The sequence below is a fragment of the Lissotriton vulgaris genome, chromosome 2_1 (assembly GCF_964263255.1).
Source record: "Lissotriton vulgaris chromosome 2_1, aLisVul1.2, whole genome shotgun sequence".
NCBI lineage: Eukaryota > Metazoa > Chordata > Amphibia > Caudata > Salamandridae > Lissotriton > Lissotriton vulgaris.
In genome coordinates, this window is record NC_141687.1 from 1,660,872,875 (window position 1) to 1,660,898,504 (window position 25,630).

Consider the following 25,630-nt stretch of genomic DNA (forward strand, 5'->3'; position numbering starts at 1 on the left):
TCATGTGACCTGCTCTCATGCACGAGCCTTGTTATGTTATGTTATGTTATGTTAAAATGGGACTTTTATAGCGCAACGGCTACTCCAAAGGAGTGTCCTGGCGCTTTGTGCTCCAGACCAAAGAAAAAGCTGGAAAACATAACAGTAAAAGAACAGGGGCCTGAAAGAGGAGAAGGACTATCCAGAGAACAGCCAAGTTTTTAAGTCTTTCCTGAAGACAAGCAAATTCGCGGTACTCCGCAAAGACACCGGTAAGGAATTCCATAGCTGAGGAGCAAGGAATCTAAAGGACCGGCCGCCTAGCCGAGCCCTTTTGATACGTGGTACCCGAGCCAGAGCCAATGTTTCTGACCTGAGGGATCGTGTAGGTCGGTAGAAATCCAACCTCTTCTGAAGATATTTAGCACCATTGCCATGCAGGGCCTTATGGGCAAGGGTCATGGCCTTGAACAGTATTCTCTTCCGCACCGGAAGCCAGTGGAGGGATACAGGAGGTTAGAGGCACTGGTGCGGCGGTGCAGGCCAAAAATTGCACGAGCTGCAGCATTCTGGGTAACCTGCAGACGCTGGAGGAGATATTCTGGCAGACCCAGATATAGGACATTTGCATAGTCCAATCTGGATCCTATAAGTGCCTGAACAGTGATCCTCCGATGTTCCTCCGAGAGAAGGGGAAAGAACTTGCGTAGCATTCTGAGGATCCCAAAGCATGTTCCCGTCAGAGTAGAAACCTGGGATTTGAGCGAAAGCTCGTCGTCAATTTTAACTCCCAGGTTCTTAGCCCACTTAGAGGACTGAGTGGGAGGGAACATGTCAGCAGGCCACCATCCATGCCAATCTGGTTCCGATGGGCATCCGAAGAATAGTATTTCGGATTTGTCCGAGTTGCACTTGAGGCTGTTATGTTGAAACCAATTAAAAACAGCCCCAAGGCACTCACGGATCCTTTCTCCATCGAACTCTTCGCTCTTACGGCAGGTGAACAGAAGCTGGGTGTCGTCAGCATAAGAGACGATCCGGGCCCCATAGGACTCCGCCAGTGTCGCCAGAGGGGTCATAAGGATGTTAAAAAGAGTGGGGCTCAGTACAGAGCCCTGTGGCACTCCGACTCCCAATGGCGGCATCTCGGCGGACCCAGGTGGGACCCAGACCGCCTGCCGGCGGTTGGCAAGAAAGGAACGAAACCAGTTGAGCACCGTCCCCCCTAGGCCGATGTCGTGAAGTCTAGTGAGGAGATCCTCATGGGGGACGGTGTCAAACGCCGCCGACAGGTCTAACATGACTAACATCACCCTGCCTCCGGTATCCAGCACCTCCTTAACGATCTCAGAAACTTCCAGGAGCGCCGTCTCGGTGCTTAAGTTGGAACGAAAGCCCGATTGGGATTCATGAAGTAACTCATTAGACTCCAGGAAGTTAGAAAGCACGCTATGCACGTGTTTCTCCAGGATCTTGGTCAGTGCTGGAAGGAGCGAGATTGGCCTATAATTGGAAGGCACCTCTGGGTCAAGATTAGGCTTTTTGATGAGGGGGATGACCATGGCCTGCTTCCAGGCCTTGGGCAGAAATCCCTGACTCAGGGAGAGATTAAGGATGGGATTAGCTATGGGGTTAACGGCGTCTGCCATTCTCGCTAAGAATTTTGCTGGGCATGGATCTAACGGTGAGCCCGATTTAAGGTTCCTCATCAAGGCTAAGGATGCGGCAACCGGAAGGGGCGGAAAGTCTAGCAGAACTGGGCCAGAAGGCGACAGGAGAGCTGTCTCAGTCGGCATAGTAGACAGGTCATCTATAGATCTCAAAGGGAAAGAATCCTGAATTTGCCTGATTTTGGTGGTGAAAAAAATCAGCAATAGCGTTGGCCCAGGTCTCCGCCGGAGCGTCCTGAGTAGAGATTGACCGGGGGCTGGTGAATTCACGCACAATTGAAAAAATCTCCTTACAGGAGTTAGCCGCGTCTTCAATCCTTTTGGCAAAGTAACATTTCTTGCCCTGAAGAATTAAATCATGATATGACTTCATCATGATTTTATAACGTTGTTTAGCCTCAGGTTCATACTGGACTCTCCAAGCCCGCTCAGCAACTTTACTTTGCCTACGGGCATGGGCCAATTCCTCCGTGAACCAGGGGGCAGAGACCCGTTGGGCAGCAGACCTGGGTGGCTGTAAAGGAGCGAGCTTATTTAATCTGGCAATAAGCCAGGATTGCAGGCTCTCCAGATCTTTCTCCAGGTCGCCCGTACAAGACATGGGGTGATCTACCAGAGCCTGCGTAAGCAGATCCGGAGTCACCCGATGGAGTGCCCTGTAGCTGCTACCCTGCTGCCTCATGGCACTAGCCGGAGAAATCGTAATAGATGGTATTTCGAAATGGGCAAGATAATGATCAGACCATACGACTGGCAGAAGTGTTACAGCCATAATAGGTGAGGTGGAAAAAACCTGATCAAGTGTGTGGCCTTTGTCATGGGTCGGACCAGAGAGATAGGGGGAAAGGTCTAAAGTAGATGCGATATCCAGCAATTTGATGGCGTCCTGGTCTTGGTGGTCGTCCATGTGAAAGTTAAAATCTCCCGCCAATATACACCGCTCCGATCTGAGGACAAGGACCGACATAGCCTGCTGGAGATCATCAAGAAAGGATCCCACTGGGCCCGGAGGTCTGTAAACAATCAGACCCTTCAACGCTTGTTGCGGCGATAGGGAGATGGTAAAGGCTAAGGAGTCAGCCCCTGCGATGGTATGTGTATGCGTGACCGTGCACGGAAGAGATTTTTTCACAACCAGGGCAACTCCTCCCCCCCTGCCCTTGTCTCTATCCTGTCGATGGATGGTATAGTCAGTGGGGATGGCTGCCACAATGTCCGGGTGGGAGGAATCATTGAGCCATGTCTCAGTGAGCATCAAACAGGTAGGACTGGTAGTCGAGAGGAGATCAAAAATCTCTTGAGTGTGTCGGTGCAACGACCTCGTATTAAGGAGGAGACAAAGGTGTTTTATGCTACAATCCTTAGTAGGGATAGGGGAAGGGAGGGAGCGTACAGGGTGCCATTGACAGGCAGGGCACTTATGTTTACCCCTATATCGGCCAGGAAAAACTGAGTGACAAGACGCATTCCAGTCACGCAGAGAGTAGAGCTCTTGAGCGGAGTAGGAAAGCATAGGGCCAGAGGTACCTGCCACGCCGAACGCCTCCGGGACGCTGACGGGCGCAGACGGGCAGGACTCTGGCACGACTCCGGCGCAGATCCGGCGCGACCGCTGATCGCGTCCGCTGCGCGGAGGGAGGGGATAGCTTTTTATAGCGCTGCTAGAGCGCGAGGGCGAAGAGTCCTACCCCCAAGATGGCGGCCAAAATGAGATCCCAGCCCTCGGCGTCAACACTCAGCCGAGGGCGGTCTCACAGTCCCAGGCAAGGGAGGGGAGAAGGGCGAAGCGCTTACAAGCGCTGGGAAGTCTAATGGCAAGCAGCGCTGTGCTCAGACACGCTTATAACACAAGCGCGAGCACGAGCTGCACAAAGCAAAGAATTAAAAATAACAGCATGAAAGTCTGACACGCTAGGTTTAAAAGCCAAAGAATAGTGAGGAGACCTCCCGGCTTCCGCCTCAGGAGGGAAAAGGTAGGTAGCCTTCAAAGCCTCAGCCATTTGCTTCCCAACCAGCGCTGCAGGCTTATTCACGGCCGCAGGCCGTGACTTCAAAGGGTTCCGTTGCCCCGCCCCCTGCTTCACAGCCATCTGTTCCCCAGCACCTCCCCTCTCTCTCCCCTAATTATTCACTGCTGGCTGGCCGCAACATCTAGTTTAAAGGCCTTCTTCTCCTTGGCACTCCGAATCAAAGTGCGAGCCTGCTCCCTTCAGTTACATCAATGTGGAAATACACTTGATGCGACTTCAAGTCCCCAAGTTAAAAAGTAACCTCGGATTAGGCGAAAAACGGATTCTAGATACAGACGGAATGTGAAACAAGTACATGCTTCTTTATAATCCTACACCAGTGTCACTCTAAACGGGATCTGGTCAGAGGTCTCCGATCGATTTTCATCCATAACATGCACGTTTTTTAGGTCTCGCTAGACCTATTGCTGTCAAGTTCCTTGTCAAGCGACATAGATCTGGCCACGAGCGCCGATTACACATCGTGGCCGCGCACGCCCCGCCCCCCCAGCCGTGCACATCTCCAAGTCTGCCATGCCTCTCTCTTGCGCGCACACACACACACGCAGATACACACACACACACACCCCAACCTACTCACGCGCACACACACACACACACACACAGTCACACACGCACATCCACACACTCGAAGTGCCCATCTCCTGTCTCGCTAGCCTGATGCACCAAAAAACAGTGTTTACATTCCCCCCTACTCACCGGGCTGATTCAGGAATCCCCCGCTGCTCTCCTCAGGTGCTTTCCTCCTCAGGTGTTTAGGGTCAGCGGCTCAGGGTCTGCAGCAGGCGGGGCTCTCCATGAACTAGCTCACACACCGCAAATCTTCCGGCTGGCTTCACGATGACGAGTTTCCCCTAGATGCACGCTCACGGCACATGGGAACGCGCTCAGCGTGACTGAGTGTGCGCCCGCCCGTACAGCTGAGGTGCATGCTCGCACGCTCACGACGTTATCCTTCGCTTGTCTTCATAAGCAGCGGAAACACCTTTTCCCAGTCGTGTAAACGCCCACTTCCTCGTAGACAAGCACACCCTGGGCTAACAGTGCAAGCTTCCCTTACTTAGAAGACAGATGGAGGTAGACAAGCCGTGCAAACTTTCCCTTCACAGGACTCATACAAATGAGGCAGTAGCAGTGCTGATGGGTTCTCAATGCACGCGCAACTGGTGCTGTGCAATCCTAGCCGCGGTGCTGCACATGTTCTAAATGTTGAAGGTCACCTGTGGAAGGAGGTGAGTCTGGCACTGAGGCAGCAGGCTGACTTCAAACATCCCATGCTCCCTGCGGTGTTATCGCCCCTGTAGCCGAGTTTCCATAGGCGTGCTCCTTCGTGATGAGACAACTCTGCCCCCGTGTGGCGTTCTTTTGTAGTGCACTCACCCGCTCTGGGAAGGGAGCGGCTCAAGCGAAACAGCCGGACCAAGTTCTGTTGTGCCACTCGCTGCGCCACAGAGGAGCCTGGCAGGGCCCTGTTCACCATGTGGTTGCGCTCTTTTCTGTCGTCCTAGGATTGCTGTGAACAGGAAACGTACCCGGTGACAATCCCCGAAGGAAGGGGCGCTGCCCATGGCCATGCGATGCTCCTTGAAGGCTCTGCGGCGCTTGCTGCATCTCTGCTTATCTTCTTCATCCTGGTGCACATAGGAACTAGGGAGGAAGACGACCCCGGCGACGGTGAGTACCTATTGCCAAGGAAGGTGGTTCTGGAGACGCTACATGTCTAGACTTGGGCATTCAGTTAATAAACTAGTAACCTAAAACATTCTGGGAGTTGTAGCCTTGCGCCATGTCTACTGATTTAATCTCACCACAGTACGACTAACAGTGTTTAGTAAACGGGAAGTAAACGGGTCTCCTGTGGGCATTGTTGATATGGGGCGGGTCAGGGGTGACTCGTTCATTTCCGCTCCGCCATGTCCCGGTGTTACAGAGGTACAGGGTGTGTTTGGGAAGATTCCCCTCACCTTCATGCTGTGCTTCTCGAGTGGCAGACAGTTGTGTATCATCCCAGCAGGCGCCGAGGGCCCTGTTATCAGTAAAGGCAGACGCGTCGACAGGTTGCACTTCTAGCCTTTGATTTACTGAATAGAGTTAATAGGCGAGCACCAGAGAACAGCTCCCAACCCGTCCCCATCCGTTAAACACACACACAATACCAGGCTGGGCTATTAATAAACCCTCGCCAACTTTGATCCACAACAACACGCACAGCGTGCATGGGTGTGATAGCAGCCCGCAGAGTCCCGAAGCTGCAAGAGTCTGTAGACCACAGGTCGGAGCAGGATTTATCTTCAGGGAACGACGGTCTCATTTCGTCAGAACAGTCCTATACTTTTTGTATGTTTAAAAATCCCATTAATGGCGCTAGCAGGGAAGCCAGAGAAGGGTCAGACAGGCAGAGAACAAACAAGCCTTCTCCACAGGGCTTCCTCCTATATGAAAGAAGTACAAACACAGTTATTATTTCTGAGGGGTATTATAAAGGTATTACCAATTCGGAAATGCTGCCTTTTAGTGGACACCTTAAAAGGTGTGCAGTTGGTACAGGCTGATTGCATATTACTAAAAGTATATCTTTTGAAAGCACTTTTAGCCTTTAAACACTATCTTTAGCCCCGTTTTGCAGTAGCCTATATTTCACTGCAATACATTTTCAGGGCTGGCCTGAAAGCGCAGCAGTCGCCAGATGTAATGTGATTAACCTGCAAAAGAGCTTTCAGGAGGGGGCTTTGGCTGCGCCCACATGTTGGTAGTGATTGGGCTTCAGTTTTGTGCTTCCACAGGAAAAAAAGTGCTTCCCCTCCACGCCGCTGTGATTATTTTGTTTATTTATTCGGCCACCTAAGATAGCAGCAGCATGGCTACCTGAGCTTGAACTTTCAGGAGTGCACACATGACATAGGCATGTAAGGGTGGATTGCTATTACTCTGAAATAAAACATACCAATAGGCAATTTTGTCTTGAAATGTCACAGATTACCGTAACAGGCAAGGGTTTTGCTGCTGGTACCCTCACAGACAAACCAATGGCATAGAAGATTTGCACTGCCATTGGTAAGCCCTGTTAGGAAAGATAGCATTTGTTCTCCCACTGTAATTTATATGCTATGTTAGATTATGACTGTATGCATGATAGTTGTCTTGTGGGAAAGACTGTGCTCAGAACGGGAGGCTTCAGTTTTTTACGGCTACAAGCCTGTGATAACAGTTGGTTGGTTCATTAAGGACATATATTTCTGATGTCTTTGGTCTGATCTATTTTTTATGAAAAGTTATGATAAATGCAGTAGGCCTGACATATTGATGGCGAAAAGCATATGTTAAAGTCACCAGACATGCAAGGATATATTGTTATTTCTCATAAAGCCTACAGATATGTATTTTGTTACATGAAGTGTCATACATTACCTTAGTTGGGAAGGATTTGGATGTTGGTTAATGCCTCTGGCAAACTCTAGGAGAAGACTATTGTACTCAGTAGTGGCTGCTATAATTGCTTAGTGGTGGGCGGGGGGAGGTGGGGGAAATACAACCAAAACTAAACAGACAATTAGAAATAATTAAAATTACACTTACCTACCGCTCCGACAGCCGCCGGCTTGCTTCGCTCCTCCGATCCTGGACTCCGACTGCGCAACACAGCCAGGTTGGAGAAACTTAAGTGCCCATGTCTGTTAGGCCGGCCTAAAACAGCCGGCCAAACAGACATGCACACTTAAAAGGGCCCACCACGCCTCCCCCTGCTATGCTTTTTGAACAGGATTTCTTGGCCTGGTCCCTCTATTGCTTCCTGAGAGTATTCTCTTTCTATTAATTTTTCGGCCAATTCAGTTAATGCCTTGTCTGGTTTTTAGGTCTCGCACCTGCGACGCAGCGCGAAGCGGTGTCGCAATGCGAGACCTATAGTTGTCGAGTCTGCTTTCAAGGGCTTGCAAGGGGGACAGGAGATGGGCACGCGCAGACTGCAGATCGGATCAGTGAACGCGAGCGTTCACCACGAACACTCACGTGCTGCGCCCATCTCCTGTCTCCCTTGCAAGCCTCTGTAGCGCCTCCTACAACTGGCTCCCTGGCACGACCAAACCCCCCCCCCCCCTCTCCCCCAGAGGAAACGTGCCCCATCAACGAGCACCATACACGCGCCTCCTAAAACCGGCTCCCTGGCACGACCACGCCCACCCGCCGAGAGGAAGCGTGCATACTCACCCAGTGTGGCGCATCTTACACGCGCCTCTAACGCCGTTCACATCTGCCAGCATGCAGCCCCACTCATCGGGCTGCTGTGCAGAGACTGTTCTAGGCGGCCTGCTCGGGGTTCCAATGTGACGCTCTGAAGGGCTCCCTCAGCACACGGGAGCCCTGCAGAAACACACCCCACCTCTTGTACTTCTGAAGACTTTCACCGCTACCGCAGGGCTCTCCCTTCCTCATGGAAGCCCCGCGTGAACGAGCACGACCAACCTTTTCTGGCCGCATCACAGGCCCCGCCCATGTCATGGGCAAGGATGCCTGACTTCCTGCGTTTGCCCCTGGGCCGCAACAGTGAATTATTGCTTGCTTGTAGTTGCAGCTGCCTTGTTATTATTTGCGATGCTTTGATTTATAAAGGGTCGACTGGGGCCTGAGCACGGTATTTTTTAAATTTTATTTTACACCTGAAGTGTCTCTATAGTTCACGATATGCGCGCATGTTTGATATATGCACCAGACGCCTGTTGCATCACGTTAATTTCAAGCTGTGTGTACAGGAGGCATCTGCTGCAGTATGATCCTGAACAGCGCTGCGAGGCCCAATTGGCATAATACAGCGCTATGCAAAGCTCGGCAGCATGTAAAGCTAGCTGGAGAGGAGTATATACATATATAGTTTAGTTGAACTACGTAGCAACACATTATCATACTCCATTTAGTCTGTTGGAGAGCATTTGCTGTTCTGTTGTGTAATATACAGCTTGCAGAACGTACACAACGTGTTGGTACTCGATATAGAGTCATGTACATGCACCATTAGCTGTTGTAATATTGGACTTATGCCTTAACTTGGCAGAATGGTTTTAAATACCCGGGGGCGCGTTGAGACTATGTTGCGTAATACAGAACCTGCCAGTCACAGAATAACATATTGGGGCCAGCTAGACCCATGTAATGTATGTAGCAGACAGTTGTGTAATGAGACACTTTTATTGTATGCATTAGTAACAGGGTATCCCTTCTTTCCTTATAAGGGGTTTTCAGTGTTTATATGCTACTTTATAATTTAGACATTATTGTAGTGACCCTTTGGTGTGATATATGCAGAGGTTTCATGCCAATGAACAGTCGTATATTTTATCTATTCTTAGCTTTGCAAGGGAATTCTACTTTGTGCGTCTATGTGGCGTGCTGATCCTATTGTGTAATATAGATTGGGTGTTCTGAAGCCATCTGTGGAGATCTAATAGCCCATATACACGTTCCGATTTTACAAGGAGATGTGTACCTGATGTGTGTACATCTGTGTTGCGGTTATACATGCTTTGTCTGTGTAATATTCATTCTACAGAACTTGCCAGTGTGCTTTTGGGACCAAATATAGGGAAATATATTATGTGCAATAAAATCACATTTATTTCCCCTTTGGGTATTGTGGTTGGGTAACCTATACGTCTAACGCGGTTGAGGGTTATTTCCTCATTAAAAGAAGCCCATCATAAACCTTGGGGCCAACAGTGCACTTTACCAACACAACAATGAGGTAGGGCCTCTCACAAAGCTGAGCTGCTTACTGTAGTCCATCCAGGGGACGTGTGTGACAGAATTAATGCGAGGAGGTTTCTCTGGAGTGTAGCCCCTCACAGTCAGACGTTCACCAGACCTTTGATTCGCCTTCAGCTCTAACTCTTAAAGAATCTCTCACAAGTTTAAAACCAGCTTTTTTTATTTACCTATCCAACTTGGAACGCTAAATAAGACAAAAGGTGCCGGCATGCTGCACAGCATGGCCAAAAACCATTCACAATCCAAGAAGTCCCAAAGTCAAGATATAGTGGCTTGGCCGCCAATGCTTCTTTCATCTCGTTATAGAGACATAGCCATATCACTAGCGCGGTACATTTTATCTCCATAAACCTGCTTTTGAAGGTCAATTGCCATATTCTTTGTAGTCTAAATTATATACTGTGTAATTTGGAAGGAATGAAAACTGATAAGCACTGTCTAATGCAGATATTTTACTTATAAAGCCACAAAACAATTTAAGAAGACGAAGGAAACAGCTTGCAAATTATAAATATTAAATTATACATGCTGTCATTTTTTTTTCCTTAGGAGATCAGACAGTTGATTCTGTTAGCGCTTGATATCTTCATGTTATGTATTATGTTTCCATTATTTAATTAAATATTATTTTCTCCTTTTACATTTCAAACAATGCTCTTAAAATTCAAGGTGATTTGAAGATCAATTACATTTTAAATCAAGCATTGGCAACGCCAATCGGTCTGGCCCTGGAAACTGGTGTGATTTTTTAAAAATCTTTTATTTTTATTGCAAGCATACATAACTTAAAAAGAACAACAAACAAGCATTTGCTATGCAATAGGTCTCGCATTTACGCGAGTTTAAGCTATTGGCATTGTAAATGAGTGCCTTTTATTTATGTTTTAAAAACGAAAACATAAATAAAAGGCATTGTAAATTGCAATGTCTCGCATTTGCGAGATTTTAACTTATTGGCATTGTAATTGACAATGCCTTTTATTTACGTTTTAAAAACCAAAACTTAAATAAAAGGCAGTGCCATTTACAATGCCAATGGCTCAAACTCTAACAACTGCGAGACCTATTGCATTGTAAATGCTTTTCCTTGTTTGAAGCCCATCTTTCTGAAATATTTGATATGCGTTAAGCAAACGAAGCAACAGGCCAGGGTGCGAATCCCATATATTGCGATCCTGTGGCGAGTGGACGGGAAGAAATCCCCCTCCCCCCACTGCCTGTGCGAAAGATTCATTCCTCATGAATAAGGCGCGCATTGCACTCCCCTGAAACCAGTGACCAGGACCAGTGCCTCTCTCGAAGACGCTCAACAATCACAGAAGCATCATGGACACCGCTCGTGGCGGGTTGGTTGATCCGAGAGAGGTGGCAATCTTTATAACGCCAACAGATCTATCATCCTCCCAGCACCCTCCCCGCCCCTGCACTCCCACTCCCCCATTCTCTCCAGAAGCCGCTGACCCCTTCTGTTGACTCCGTCCTGCGGGGGTCAGAGGTCAGTGTCCTTTCAAGCCCGGCACGTGTCGCTGCTGGGGCTCCCTCCCCTCCGGTCCCTCTGCCCTTCTCTCTCATGCGGTGGATGCATAGTGACACCCCATGGCCGCTGTTAGTATCGTCCACACTGGATGGATCTGCAGCTGTGCGGCAGGCAGCACAAGGCGGGGAGACATACATTGGAGCGCACGCCGGACGCTGCGTTTGATATTTGTAAGATCACAATGACAAACATACACGCAGAGGCAGGCCCATAGGCAGATCAACAGCGTGCGCTGGGAGTAGGCACCAGACCGCACCATCCACGAATAAAATGCTGCAGCTAAGTACACATTACACCTACAAACATAAGAGGACGCAATACTTCCACTGAAACTGACAACACTTACTCATTAGCGTACAAAAGTACTGATGTGCATGTACCTAAAGCAGAAGGATCAAAAAGCTACGTAAAGCGAGATATATCTAAAACGAAGAGGCAGGGTTGAAAAACAGACACAGCTATTCAGATACAAATCTAGCTATGCAGATCGATCACATCTACAGATAAACTGAGTCAAACAAAGCAACACACACACACCCAGATACATAATACAGATACACGCCTCTCACTCAAACACCCATATATAGGCACAGACGGAGACACACAGCAACATATTGGAAATGTATAAACAGAAAACCACAAATGAAAATACACAAACACAGATCCTTACATATACAGTCAAGCATTCCAGATGGCTAAAGGCAGGGGAAAATACTTATGTACACAGGACAAAGACTTACAAATACAGACGCACAAAACATAAGTAGGTAAAACCTGTGATTCTGGGCAACTCACTTAATCTCCCTGTGCCCAAAAAATGAACGAATGTGTCCTTGTGCAGTGTAGCTGGTGCTCTCCAGTACCCTCGGGTCGAGTTCGCGCTAGATAAAAGTGCACTAAATAAATACATATTTTCCCCACGTAGGAACAGATATGAGTATGCATTTACAAACAGTGCTCAGGCATACACACAATTACTCATACAAAATACACATACAAAAGACGTTTACAGAAATCCATACAGGTAGGTTGGCACATTAATCCAGCAAAGTACGTATAATACATTCACACACAACACACCGACATCTAAACAACCGATATCTTGACCCCCACACACAAATATGCAGGCAGAGAGGTATTCTAAGCTTTGTTAATATACTTACAAATGCATTGGTATTCAGGAATAAGCCACTAGAACGGGACAGACCGCTACAAACACTAACATTTGAGACAGTTTATTAAACCAGCACCGTGTAATCCTAGGGGCACATTATCATTTACAATGCTAATAGCTCAAAACTCCAGCAAATGCGATTTGTTTGTTGTAGTTCATCAGATATAGTCCAATAATTGCTCAAAATGATCCTTGGGTTAAAACTATATTTGCAATGTCATTTCTTTATCTATTTTCAAAACTAACACATAAATAAAACCTTTACCATTTACCATGCCAATAGCTCTAACTTAAACCTATTGCATTGCAAATGCTTGTTTTAAAAAGAATCACACAAGCGTGCTCCCGGCTGTTCGCCTCAGGAGCTTTGTTTCCTCTAATGCGGGCTTTCAGTCAGCGCGCCTTAAATAGGGTCCGGGAGGGGGCGTGGCCTGTGGGCTTGACGATAATGGCGGCACAAACAACTCCGACCCGCGGCAGCGTTTACATCGGCTGTGCGGGGAATTTGAGTACAGGTGAGGGGAGTGCTCAGGGGGGAAAGTGCCAGCATAAACACAGTTTTTAGTTAAAAGCTGTTTCTTTTTAAAAGAATCACACAAGCGTGCTCCCGGCTGTTCGCCTCAGGAGCAGTTTCCTCTAATGCAGGCTTTCAGTCAGCACGCCTTAAATAGGGTCCGGGAGGGGGCGTGGCCTCACGGCCGTGGGCGTGGCCTTGACGAAAATGGCGGCACAAACAACTCCGACCCGAGGCAGCGTTTACATCGGTTGCGCGGGGAATTTGAGTACAGGCGAGGGGAGTGCTCAGGGGGGGGGAAGTGCCAGCATAAACACAGTTTTTAGTTAAAAGCAGCTTTTTTTTTTAAAAGAATCACACAAGCGTGCTCCCGGCTGTTCGCCTCAGGAGCTTTGTTTCCTCTCATGAAGGCTCCTGTGGTGTCTATACCTCCTCCTGCTACGCCTACGAGATCTGACTCAGGCGTCTTCGGCTTTTTCAAAGCATGTTTCCATCAAAAAACGTGCAAAATCGTCGACGGGAGCATCGACGATTGTCCCGACAAAGAGATCTGCCGTCTCCGGCTCGTTGATGACAACTATGATGACGACTTCTGCTTCTAGCTCGTCGAAGGCGGCTGCGTCGACGTCGTCTGCATCAACAAAGGTATGCTTCAGTTTTAAAACTGTCTTGTCGACGATTCCCATCGCCTCAACGTCGAAGAAGAGTCTATCGTCGTCGTCGACAAAGGTTGTGAAGAGTGCCTCCTCGTCGTCTGTGGCTCCGTCGACAACTGTACTGACTGGAAGGAGGTTGAAAGCACAAAAAATAGCAAAGATAGGCTATGTCCCAGAAAAATGCCAAAACTGAGTAAAAAATGTTGGTTTTCTGACAAAAGTCTGCTTGTCCCTGAAAGCTGAGAAGATGGTGATCTCAGCACCACACTCCCTTTTTTGTATACCATTTGCAGGGGACAAACCAGACGCTTTCATCTGTTGCCCTGTTTCCCATTTTAAAAAAATATCTGTATTTTGGCTAATTTCTGAGTTCCTTCCAGGGGAATCCACAAACCCCAAGTACTTTTAGAATCCCCATGAGGTTGGAAAATAAGGACGCAAATTTGGTGTGGATACCTTATGTGGTCAAAAAGTTAAAGGGGCCTAAGTGTGAACTACCCCAAATAGCCAAAAGAAAAGCTTAGTGCAGGGGGCGCATAGCAGCAAAGGTGCTAATTATAACATACTCAAAATCTCTTTGTGTTATCTTCATTTATTCCTATGAATTGTCATGTTAACATCCACCACATACATAGTTATGAATGTATTAAATGCTAACTGTTACTTTCTATTTGCTTGAAGCTTACTCGGACATTGAAATGCATGTAAAACGTTCAATGAATTAGTAGGCCGGAAGCCATAGTGTGCAGTCCTGTACTTTGCACATTTTCGTAGAGTGTAACTGTGTTTTCAAACTTGGAAAGGTAAGTGGGATGTGTGAGAATAAGGAGACCAGTACTGCACACATAAATGATACCTTCCTCAAGCCAGTTCAGCACTTCTTTGTGTACAAGATCCTGACACCTACACATTCCATATGTTTTCGCTGAGAGTAACCGGTTTCTTTTATGTGATCAAGTGACTTGTATTGAGAGAAATTGTATATGCATACTAGGCTGAATGTTAATTGTTAGCAGTTTTCTTTGATCTTTTGCTACCTGCCCTTTTGCATTAAACATTAGCTGGACTTCAGGCTGCCTGACGTTTTGTGTTTTATTTTTAACTATATCAAAGTTGTGTCATTTAAGTCCTAGAGATAGCGAAAAATCAAAGTGCTACACAAAGAACAAATAAAGCAAATGATCCATTTTTATTCAGCAGAAGAGTGTAGGTGATTCCTGTATCCAGTGGGGCGTTTTGGAGCACTTTGTCCAAAATAAAGAATAGTTTAGTATTGTACTGCCATTGACATACACCACATTTCCCATTAAAATGGCCACTAAATTTACAGTACAGATGGTTTTTATTGCAAAACATATGACGCACAAATGCTAAAATGTCAATCGTGTTGCAACGCATAGCTATCATTTGTACAACATACAAGTAAAAGGTCTTGGCTTGTTTTGATCCTATTAAAATCTTTCTTCCCATCACACTTCAGAATTACAAAAAAGAAAAATAGCAACATTCCTCATTTCTACTTTCTTTGATGCAGATACATTTTTAAATAGGTGTATAGTTTATTTACAACTATTTACATTTTGGTGTGTATTAGCAAACATTTGACATCCTACAGCTGTTCCTTTATAGCTTTCTGTACCCCAGCAAGATTGTCTCTTGGTTCATATCACAGATTTCCCTCACCTTAACGTTATAGAAAGGAAAAGTAAACATAAATGTCAAAAAGCTATGCGGCAATTTGTAAGAAGACATTAACTGACATTTGACCTCTGTGTTTGAATGCACACCAAAAGTAACAAGATAAATACTAAACTGAAATCCTCCTTTCTTCCTCATTTACCTCCCGCAGTATAATTCTAGGAACCTCTACTTCAAGTGGCACTGACTTTGCCTGCCCCACCTGACCTCTGAACTGTGCTCTTGGCCTCAATACAGGTAATAGGAAGGCCTACTGTAATCTTCCAGAATTGTTGTGCTTATTAAGGAAACAAGCATTTGCAATGCAATAGGTCTCGCATTACTGATAGTCTGAGGTATTGGTGTTGCAAATAATAATGCAATGCCATAGTTCATACTTTCAGTAATGCTATGCGTAGTGTATTGCAAATGCTAGCGTAGCGAGCCAGGAACAAGCATTTTATTTCTCGGTGCAATACCGAAAGCTGCCGTCCATAGTGAGCAACTTTAAACTAGATTGGGGTCTTGTCCATACGGAACCAGGTAGGACAAATTCAATAGATTATAAAAAGCAGGCACCTGGTCTCGATTTTGTGTTGCTACTCTTTATTTTAGTAGACGTTGTGCCTTAATTAATTAACTCTTAGGCACGTGATTATTTTGTACATTTATACCACTTTCTAAGTAAGTTATAAATATTTCAACATATCCAAATTTGACACACTACATCAAAAGAGTCTGGTCAATCACAATATAAACAATTTCAATAAACGCATTCTGTATGCACTCAACAGTGTCAAACAAGAATTCTAAACAAAGATTCAAAATAATATACATAGCATTTTAAGACAACAGTACATCAGTTCATTTTTAACAAAAAACAGTCCTTTCCAATAATTTTTTCTTTAAGTGTGCACCCATACAATGTACACTATTGGTTCTATATCCCTTTGTGAGTCTATGCCAAAAATTATTACATTTTTTCAAAGTAAACGCTTCGGACCCCCAGGACACTCAGTCAAGAGCATCAAGGGGGCGCAGCGAGGCAGGGGCTGGGACAAGCGGTAGCTCGCCTCGCGGCGGACCGCCAGCTCGATACCAAGATCCAACTACGAGCTTTTTAACTGCAGCAACTTTAATATACGCTATTGGAGCTGGAATTACCGCGGCTGCTGGCACCAGACTTGCCCTCCAATGGATCCTTGTTAAAGGATTTAAAGTGTACTCATTCCAATTACAGGGCCTCGAAAGAGTCCTGTATTGTTATTTTTCGTCACTACCTCTCCGAGTCGGGAGTGGGTAATTTGTGCGCCTGCTGCCTTCCTTGGATGTGGTAGCCGTTTCTTAGGCTCCCTCTCCGGAATCGAACCCTGATTCCCCGTTACCCGTGGTCACCATGGTAGGCACAGAAAGTACCATCGAAAGTTGATAGGGCAGACATCCGAATGTATCGTCGCCGTCACGGGGATGTGCGATCGGCCCGAGGTTATCTAGAGTCACCAAAGCGGCCGGGGCGAGCCCGGATTGGTCTTGGTCTGATAAATGCACGCATCCCAGGAGGTCAGCGCTCGTCGGCATGTATTAGCTCTAGAATTACCACAGTTATCCAAGTAACAGATGGAGCGATCAAAGGAACCATAACTGATTTAATGAGCCATTCGCAGTTTCACTGTACCGGCCGTGTGTACTTACACGTGCATGGCTTAAACTTTGAGACAAGCATATGCTACTGGCAGGATCAACCAGGTAGCCGCACCTGACGACGGGGTGGGAGCCGCATGCCCATCTCCCCAACCGGCAACCTTCATGCAACCCTCCGTCTCTCGGAAGCCTGTCAGGGGAAGGAGCCCACCCACCTGGGCGAGAGGGGTGTGGAGAGGTGCGCCGGTCACATAGGCACCGGCAGGCCCAGCCGTCTCCCGCGGGAGGGAGAGGCAGGCCAAGGCGCAGCCTGAGCGAGACGCATGGGTGTCGGAGCCTGGCGGCAGCGGCACCCCTCGGAACGGTCGTTCCGAGCTGCTGTGGAAACGTGCTGGGCAGAGAGGGGAAACAGCATGGCACACAGGGTTCGAAGACCTGCCGGCCAGGCAGCATCCGAGGGCCTGGCACCACCTGGCCCCTTCGCTCGGGTCAGACCACTCAGGGTCACGAGCTGCCAGGGCCGCTCAGCCTTCGCTCTGCTGGGTAGTGTGAACGACCTAACCGCCATGCAGCAGGCCCTCCCTAGAGTCAGACAGTCCATGCAGGGTGGAAGCTCTTTGCTTGAAACAACAGCCGAGGCTGGCCAAGCAGGCCATCCCTAAACGGACCGAGAGTGCACAATCGATCAGAGTACAGCCGGGGCATCCCCTGGCAGGCCACCCTGCACAGGGGGGGGGTACACTGGCTTAGCATCCCCTGCATGCCTGCTGCCGGGGCACGCAGACTCCGAGAAAAAAAAGACCATCGGCAAGAGGCCCGAGAGGCAGGTGCGTCCTCGGGCCCCTGGGGACCCCGGCAGGCAGGCTCCGGGCCTGCCTTCCCCCTCTCAGCATGGCCGGACCTCACGGAGGTCTGTCTGAGCAAACTCTGAGAAAAATGACCATCGGCAAGGGGCTGAGAGGCAGGAGCATCCCGGGCCCCTGGGGGCCCCGGCGGGCGGGCCCCGGGGCTGCCTTCTCCCTCTCAGCATGGCCGGACCTCACTGAGGTCTGCCTGAGCAAACTCGGAGAAAAACTACCATCGGCAAAGGGGCTGAGAGGCAGGAGCATCCCCGGGCCCCTGGGGGACCCAGCGGGCAGGCCCCGGGGCTGACTCCCCCCTCTCGGCATGGCCGGACCTCATGGGGGACTGCCTGAGAAAACTCGGAGAAAAAGGACAATCGGCAAGGGGCTGAGAGGCAGGAGCGTACCCAGGCCCCTGGAGGTCTGACTGACCCTCTCCCTAGTAATCCGGAGGAGAATTACCCCCCTTTCTTGTAGTCCGTTCACTCGAGGTGACATAGGAGACCCAAGGCGCGAAAGTATACGACCTCCTGGAGCCCTCGCTGGGATCCGGGAGGCAAATGGCACCCCATTGGGACTTCCAGGGAAGCCCTGCTATCTGGTCGCCCCATAGGAATGCATTGAGGACGACCAGATGGCCGGGCACGAAAGGGAAGCCATCTGGACACCCTGTGCCCCAACGAAGGAGTGAGCGGGCGCCGGGGCAAGGCGGACCGGAGGCCCGGGGCCACAGCTGGGCCCCAGCCATGGAGGCTGCAAGGGGGTCCCGACAGGCCCTCCGGCCTGTGGCCCGCGCATACCTTAACAAGCAGGGGAGGCCTGCCCGGGCACAACTGAACCCCGTCCCGGGCCTTTGGCCGTGCGGCAGGCCCGGGGACAGGGCCCGGGGCCCGCCGGGGCCCCTGGACCCAGCCGGGGCTCCCAGGCCTGGAAGCGAAGGGGAAGCCTCCCCGGCCTGCCGGACACCATCCCGGGCACCCTGCCACGCGGCAGAACCCAGGACGGAGCCCCGGGTGGGGAGGCCACCCTCCCCCAGGGTCCCTGAGGGGCCCCGGATGGAGCTCCTGAACCCAGACAATCAAGGGGAGACTCCCCGGGTACAACGAAAGTCCGTCCCGGGCCTTTGGCAGTGTGGCAGGCCGGGGGACAGGGCCCAGGGATGGAGCACCCAACCCGGGTCCCGGCCGGGCCCCTGGAGCTAGTAAGGGGGCCCTCTAGGCCCGGAGGTGCAGGGGACACCTCCCCGGGCCCTCCCGGACCCCATCCAGGGCATCCTGCCATGCGGCAGGACCGGGGACGGACTCGGGGCTGGGGCGGCATCCTGGCCCGTCCAGCTGCCAGCTGAGGACCGCTAGGCCGAGAGGGGTACCAGAGTACCTTGTCCCTAGTAATCCAGAGGAAGGCTACCCCTCTTACTGGGAACAAGTGCGCACCGCACGGCTCAGGGGACCCTAGGCGTGAACGTGCCCGACCTCCTGGAGCCCTGGCTGGGATCCGGGAGGCCAATGGCACCTCATCAGGACTTCCAGGGAAGTCCGGCCATCTGGTTGCCCCATAGGAAAGCATTGGGGGCGACCAGATGGCCAGGCACAAAAGGGAAGCCGCCTGGACCCTCCGGACCCTGTCCCGGGCACCGTGCCACACGGATGGACCCAGGACGGAGCCCCTAGTGGGGAGGCCATCCTCCCCGGGGCCCCCCTCAGGGGCCCCGGACGGGGCTCCTGAAGCCAGCAGAGCAAGGGGAGGCTCCCCGGGCACCACAGAACCCCCGTCCCGGGCCTTTGGCAGTGCGGCAGGCCGGGGGGACTGGTCCTGGGCCAGAGCAGCCGACCCGGGGCCCGGCAGGGCCTCTGGACCCTGCCGGGGCTCCCAGGCCCGGAGGAGCAGGGGAAGCCTACCCCAGGCCCTCCAGACCCCGTCCCAGGCACCCTGCCAAGTGGCAGGACCCAGGACAGAGCCCCAGGTGGGGAGACCACCCTCACCGGGGCCCTGGACGGAGCTCCTGAACCAAGCCGAGCAAGGGGAGGCTCCCCAGGGACCACGGAACCCCGTCCCTGGCCTTTGGCAGTGCGGCAGGCCGGGGAACGGGGCCCAGAGCCGGGGCACCCGACCCGGGGCCCGGTCGGTCCCCTGGCCCCAGCCGGGAGCCCGGAGGTGCAAGGGACACCTCCCAGGGCCTTCCCGGACCCCATCCAGGGCTTCCTGCCATGCGGCAGGCCCAGGGACGGACCCGGGGCTGGGGCGGCATCCTGGCCTAGCCAGCTGCCGGCTGAGGACTGCTAGGCCGTGAGGGGTCCCAGAGTACCTTGTCCCTAGTAATCCGGAGGAAGGCTTCCCCTCTTTCTGGGAACAAGTGCGCACCGCGAGGTTAAGGGGACCCAAGGCGCGAAAGTACTTGGAGCCCAGCGAGGGCTCCTCATCGGGACTTCCAGGGAAGTCCGGCCATCTGGTCGCCCCATAAGAAAGCATTGCGTGCGACCAGATGGCCGAGAGGAGCTACCAGATGGCCGGGACCGAAAGGACTCCCCATCCGCCCATCCCGAGGCCTTCGTGGTAGGGCTCCCGCCTGCCTACGCTCCAGGTCTCTAGGGCTCCGGGGCTCCAGGGACTGCTGCGCTCCGGCGCTCCGGGGCTGCAGGACTGCAGGACTGCGGGGTTGCAGGGCCCGGGACCCATGGAGACCGTCCCGGGTACTTCGTCACGCTGCGGGCCGGAGGAGGGAGCCCCAGATGCCTGGGAGGTGTTGCCCGGGAACAAAGCCCCTCTGGTCCTCGGCAGGGACCCACCAGGCCCAAGAGGGTGTCCGGGCATACCCTTGCCCCTAGTAATCCGGAGGAAAATTACCCCCCTTTCTTGTAATCCGTGCACTCGAGGTGACAGAGGGGACCCAGGGCGCAAACGTGCCCGACCTCCTGGAGCCCTGCCTGGGATCCGGGAGGCGAATGGCACCTCATCGGGACTTCCAGGAAAGCCCTGCCATCTGGTCGCCCCATAGGAAAGTATTGGGCGCGACCAGATGGCAAAGGCGAGAGGGGCGACCAGATGGCCGGGACCGAAATTACGCCAATCTGCTTGCCCCGAGCCTCCGCGGGAGGGCTCCCGCCTGCCCCTGCAGGGCTCCGGGGCTGCAGTGCTCCAGGGCTCGGGGACTGTAGGGGTCGGGGGCTGCAGGACTCTGGGGGCTCCAGGGGCTGCAGGGCTCCCAGGCTCCAACTGGCCCGGGGAGATCAGGGAGTCTGCCCAGGCACAAGGGACTCCTGTCCCGGGCACATGGACCCTCAGGATGTGCCCCCGTTTTCCACTTTTTTTTCCCCAAAATTCTGCGCAGTGTGCATAGTGGCACTACGCCCAGCCCTAGTTAATAAATACACAGTTGCACGCTCAGAGACAATCCATATGGGCTTTATGGATCTCACAGCGGCTTTCGACTGTGTCAACCGCAATAAGTTATGGAAGATCCTATTAGGTCTGGGCGCCGTCCCTAATATAGTATCGTTTCTCCATGGGGTTCGACAAGGTTGCACATTTGCACCTTTTTTATTTACTTTGCATGTAAATGACCTGTAACAGGCATTATTTTCAGCAAAAGAAGACTGCCTATTGATTGGTACTCGTCTCCTACCAGTACTTTTATAGGTGGATGACGCAGTGTTAATAGCGAGATCGGCCAATGGTCTACAAACCCTTTTGAATACATTTGACTCCTTTATGAGGGATTTAGACATTTTAGTCAACCTCACTAAATCCCACGTTATGGTGGTGGGTCCCATGAAACCCAGAACAAAGTCTTTTAGCCTGAATGGGGACTTATTGGCAAAGGCAGAGAGTTTTGCCTATCTGAGTGGGCTACTTGACTTCTATCTGAGCTGAAAGCCCCTGACTGGGGCCAAAGGTCAGGAGCTCAGGCAGATCATAGGATCAGTCTTTAGCTTTGCTGCTAGGCTGGGAAGTAGACTCCTTCAAGCCCTTGTCAAGATTTATCAGGCCAAGTGTGTATCCAATGCTCTATATGGGAGTGATATTTGTTTTCTTTCGGATCCATGTGAACTCCATGTGGAGGTAAACAAAACTTCTCATATGTCTACTCTGTGTGCCCAAGAGTATGTCATCCTATTGTGCACATGAAGAGCTGGGGGCCAGGTATTGAAGTGACCAGATTGCTTTCAGCCCTTTGCTGAGTTGGGTGAGGATTTGGTCCAGGGAGGAGCGGGGTCTGAATCGTTATGAGGGATTGTACGGCACTTTACCAGGTCTATAAAATTCAATGGCTATGGTATATAAGGGACTCTCTCTCTCTACAATCTGGAAAGGAGGGAGATGTTTACCAACCCCGAGAATTTTTTTAAAGGCGACCACAAATGGGTAAAGGAACATTTTATGGAAAGAATGAAATCTTCTAGGGAAGGTGTAGAGCTGTTGATACCCACTGTTAGAAAATATATCTGGACTACCACCACATTGGTCATGGAGCCATAACTTACTCTTGTAAATAAATAACAGGGCTAGATAGATATCTGCTCACAAGACTCAGATTTAATTTACTGCATTTGATATTTGCTAACCCAATGGGAAGTTTTGACCTAAATTCCTTAGGTCCTTGCAATTGTGATAACAAATCTCCTCAGGACTCCATGCACTTTATGATGTCTTGCAATTGTACATAGAACCAAGGAGGGTTTTATTGTACCAGTTTTAAAAAGGAATGGTTGTTTACAAGCCCACCCCACTTTCATATATTTACAGATGTCATCAGATGAATATGTCATAGCAAATGTTCTAAGTTATTGGAGGAAGATGGCTCTTACCAAAGTAAGGTATAGTGTGCACAGAGTCCATGGAGTCCCCAGAGGTATAGCAGTGGCAAAATTAGGTAAATACTAACAACTCTCTTTGTGGTAGCTTGGGCGAGCAGTTAGGCTTATACAGAGGGTGTGTTAAGCATTTATTGTATTCACTCAATCAAGACTGATGGTACACATGCAGAGCCTGAATCCAACCAATTAGGTAAGTATAAAAAAGGTATACTCATGTTTTCTTTTTAGAACCAAGCAGAACTTGGCACAGATAAGTAAAATATATTCTCAAATGCAAGACTTTACAAGGAAGTGCCGATGCGGTTGAATTTGCTATTGTTAGAGGTTGGTATTGGTTCAAAAAGCAGTTTAGATTACACAGTAATTATTTTGGAATACTTATGGATTACATCAACTACTCAGGGTGGTATGCCTAGATACCATGCCAGGAATCTCACAATACATGGTAAGTAAGACTTTTCAAGATTTGCAGTGTAGTTACTTTTGCTCTCTACAAAACAGTTCAACACAGAACATTTTAGGAAGAAAAACACATTACATTGGTTCCTATGGGAGAAAAATGGTTATCGGTTTCACAGGTAAGTGCTCGACTCACGAGTGGGAGTTTTGGGGTTAGGACCAAGGTTCACTAAGATCTAGGTTGGCACTAAAGTTGCACCACCAGCGGTACTGGGGCAGCTGGATGCGGAGTGCAGGGGCTCAGTGTTAGCCAATGGCGCTAAGGGGGCCTTCAGTCAGGGACTGCTCACAAGCAGGCCACTTGGCTGTGGGAGCAAAGCTCCTGGGGTTAAGATCAGCACTGCAGGGGCCAACAAGTGGCACAGGATCTGCACCACTAGCGGCACAGTGGCGGCAAGGGCGCAGGTTGCCAAGGGCCAAGTGGATGTCAATGGAGATCTTTGGTTCGGCAAAGACATTGCAGGTTCGGGCAGGGGGCGACCACCCGCTGTAGAGGTAAATTGGGATCTTGGGGGATGCCTGGACACCGTCTATTGGGCCACCCAAGGCTCTGCGGCATCGTGTGCAGGGGTGTCTTTTGGCATCGGTTTCTTCTTATCAGGTCTGGGGGGACCCTCAGGTTGAGGCTGCATGCATCATCTTGAAGCTTGAGGGAGCTCGGGGGATCACCAGATCCTAGGTCAGGATCACTAGGGAGACCTCCTAGTGGGGTTGGGCCACTCGAACCGGGGTGTGGGTGTGGTGCAGAGTGGGGCAGAATTGCAGAGACACCTGGATCCAAATTCTGTGGGTGAGTCTTGGCTTGAGAAAATCCGGTGGTCAAGGGAGACAGAGTCTGTTAGATGAGTTCAGGGGAGGTCCGCTGGGCTCTGGGGGTTGCTCGTTGATGGACTCGCCGGGGTTCTCACTGTAGGCAGGTTGAAGTTGGGACAGGCCGGTACGGCTGGGGCCAAAGCAATAGGTGTCCTATTCTTCCTGGGTCAGCATGGCTCTTCGGTCCTTCTTTCTTCCTCAAATCTCAGGAGGTAGGGTTCAGAATTGCCCCTAAATAATAAATTTAGGGGCGTTACAGGGGTGTGCAGGTCAGGACCAGTGAGTCTTTTACTTGGGGTGAGTACACCTCCTATTATGCCACTCTCCAGTGGGAGGAGAGCATTAGTCTTTTCCTAATTTGTTGGGTTCCATCATCTCTAAGATGGAGGGGACTGACATATGTGCTTCACCTCACCTCCCCCACCTGAGGAGTGGAGTTGGCAAAGGTGGGCACTGCTCTCCTCCTAGCTTAGTTTTTCATGCTGATACTCCCACACAAAGTGGGGGTCAGAACTAGTGGGAGCCAGTTGCTGGGGGCAGCAAAAGGCAGGGACAGCGTACAAAGTGGGCAGGCTTTTAAAGCTTCCCCTTTCGTGGACCCAACCCACCCTGGGGTAGGAGTCATGAAACCTAGGCCCAGGATGGGCTTTGTTTCTGGACCCAGAGAGTGGATGTTTTCTACCCAGGGTTCCAGAAACATGTCTGGTGTGGCAAATGGCAGGTAGCCTTTCAGGAACCACATCAGGGCAGGTCGTTTTTCAAGGGGCATCTCTAAGATGCCCTCAGTGGGCATTGTACATCAATTCCCACACTGGCATCAGTGTGAGTTTAATGTGTTGAGAAGTTTGCTACCAATTGTCCCAGGTTTTAGTAAAGTCTTTCTGGAGCTGTGGAGTTCATAATGACCAACATCCAGACCATATACTCTTTATGGCTTTACTTCACTTACAATGTCTAAGAATGGACTTAGACAGTGTAGGGGCACAGGGCTCATGTCACTGTACCCTCATCTGGGGACACTGGTGCACCCTGCTAATGGGGTGACTTACCTAAATATCAGACAGTGGGTTGCAGCTATGGCACACAGGGATGTGTTTCAATTGTGCCTCCAATCGGTGATTGGTTGCATCCTGTAGGGCACACTTAAATGGTTCCTTTTGGATTCCACTAATGTTCCAAAAAATATATATTCACAACTTAATCTTGAGAATAATTTTTTTATTTCCATGATTCTCCATATGAAATTATCTTCATTTCATCATCCAAAATAATATCTTTTCATCATGATTTCATATTAGCTTCAATGCATTTCGGGCTCTGTGCCCTTCGTCTGGGAGCATATCTAAGGTACACATGTTCCTCTGTACATACCCCCATGATAAACATTGCTTCTTAATGGACATTCATGCATACAGCATGCGTGATCTATTTAAATACGGCAAATAGATGAACAAATGCTTCATTGTGAATAGTGCTGTGTGGTTTAACTCGGTGCAAGCTAATTGACCATGTGAACTGCTGGTATTCGAGATCGGTCGTGGTGAAAAGTGATGCGTTAAGGGGCTGGGGTTCATGCATTAGCAACATAGTGTCGGTAAACGAACAAGCTTACTTGAACACTTTAGACTCGGTTTATGTTGGAGTCTGAAAAAGATAAGTGTCGCGCATTAAGTTTGTGAAACCGTCAGGTAAAGGAAAAAGTCAGGTGAAAGAAAAAAAGGACATGTCGATAATACTTACGCAATGGTGGTACAAAACGTGTGGAGACGCGGCGTTCTGCAGTTGTCTGTATTCAATACTGGCCAGTGCTTCCTGGTTGTGCTGCTAAATGGACGCCCATTGGGGGAATAAAGTCATGTGATCGCGCTCGAGAAATAAATCTCGAAGAAAGACTGAATACGAAGGATCGCGTAATGAAAAGTCTGTGCCGAAAACGGCTAAATAAATCTGGTAAAAGTGAAATAAAATAAAAGTGAAATCATTGGATAGCGAATGTGGGTAAGTGTGCAGAAAAATGTGTGAACACTCGATGCATCAATTTCAAAAGATGATCTCAAGAGATCTATC

The 25,630-nt window shown here is 50.0% G+C and overlaps 1 protein-coding gene and 1 pseudogene across 4 annotated transcripts in view; both read right to left on the reverse strand.

Annotated features, from left to right (window-relative positions):
• The window catches only part of MED18 (mediator complex subunit 18), a 51,484-nt gene extending 26,098 nt beyond the window's left edge, over positions 1–25,386 (reverse strand). The window contains exons 1-2 of one of the 4 annotated variants that reach the window (XM_086957587.1): positions 25,304–25,358; positions 25,176–25,207 (exon numbers count right to left, since the gene is read on the reverse strand). The gene's annotated coding sequence lies outside the window, so the exon portion shown is untranslated. Of the gene's footprint in view, positions 1–25,175; positions 25,208–25,303 lie in introns of all 4 variants that reach the window. The other 3 variants (XM_086957589.1, XM_086957588.1, XM_086957586.1) reach the window with 3 other exon arrangements.
• Positions 15,840–16,740, reverse strand: LOC147733025 (18S ribosomal RNA; annotated as a pseudogene; the record flags this gene model as incomplete).
• Positions 25,387–25,630: the final 244 nt, after the last annotated feature.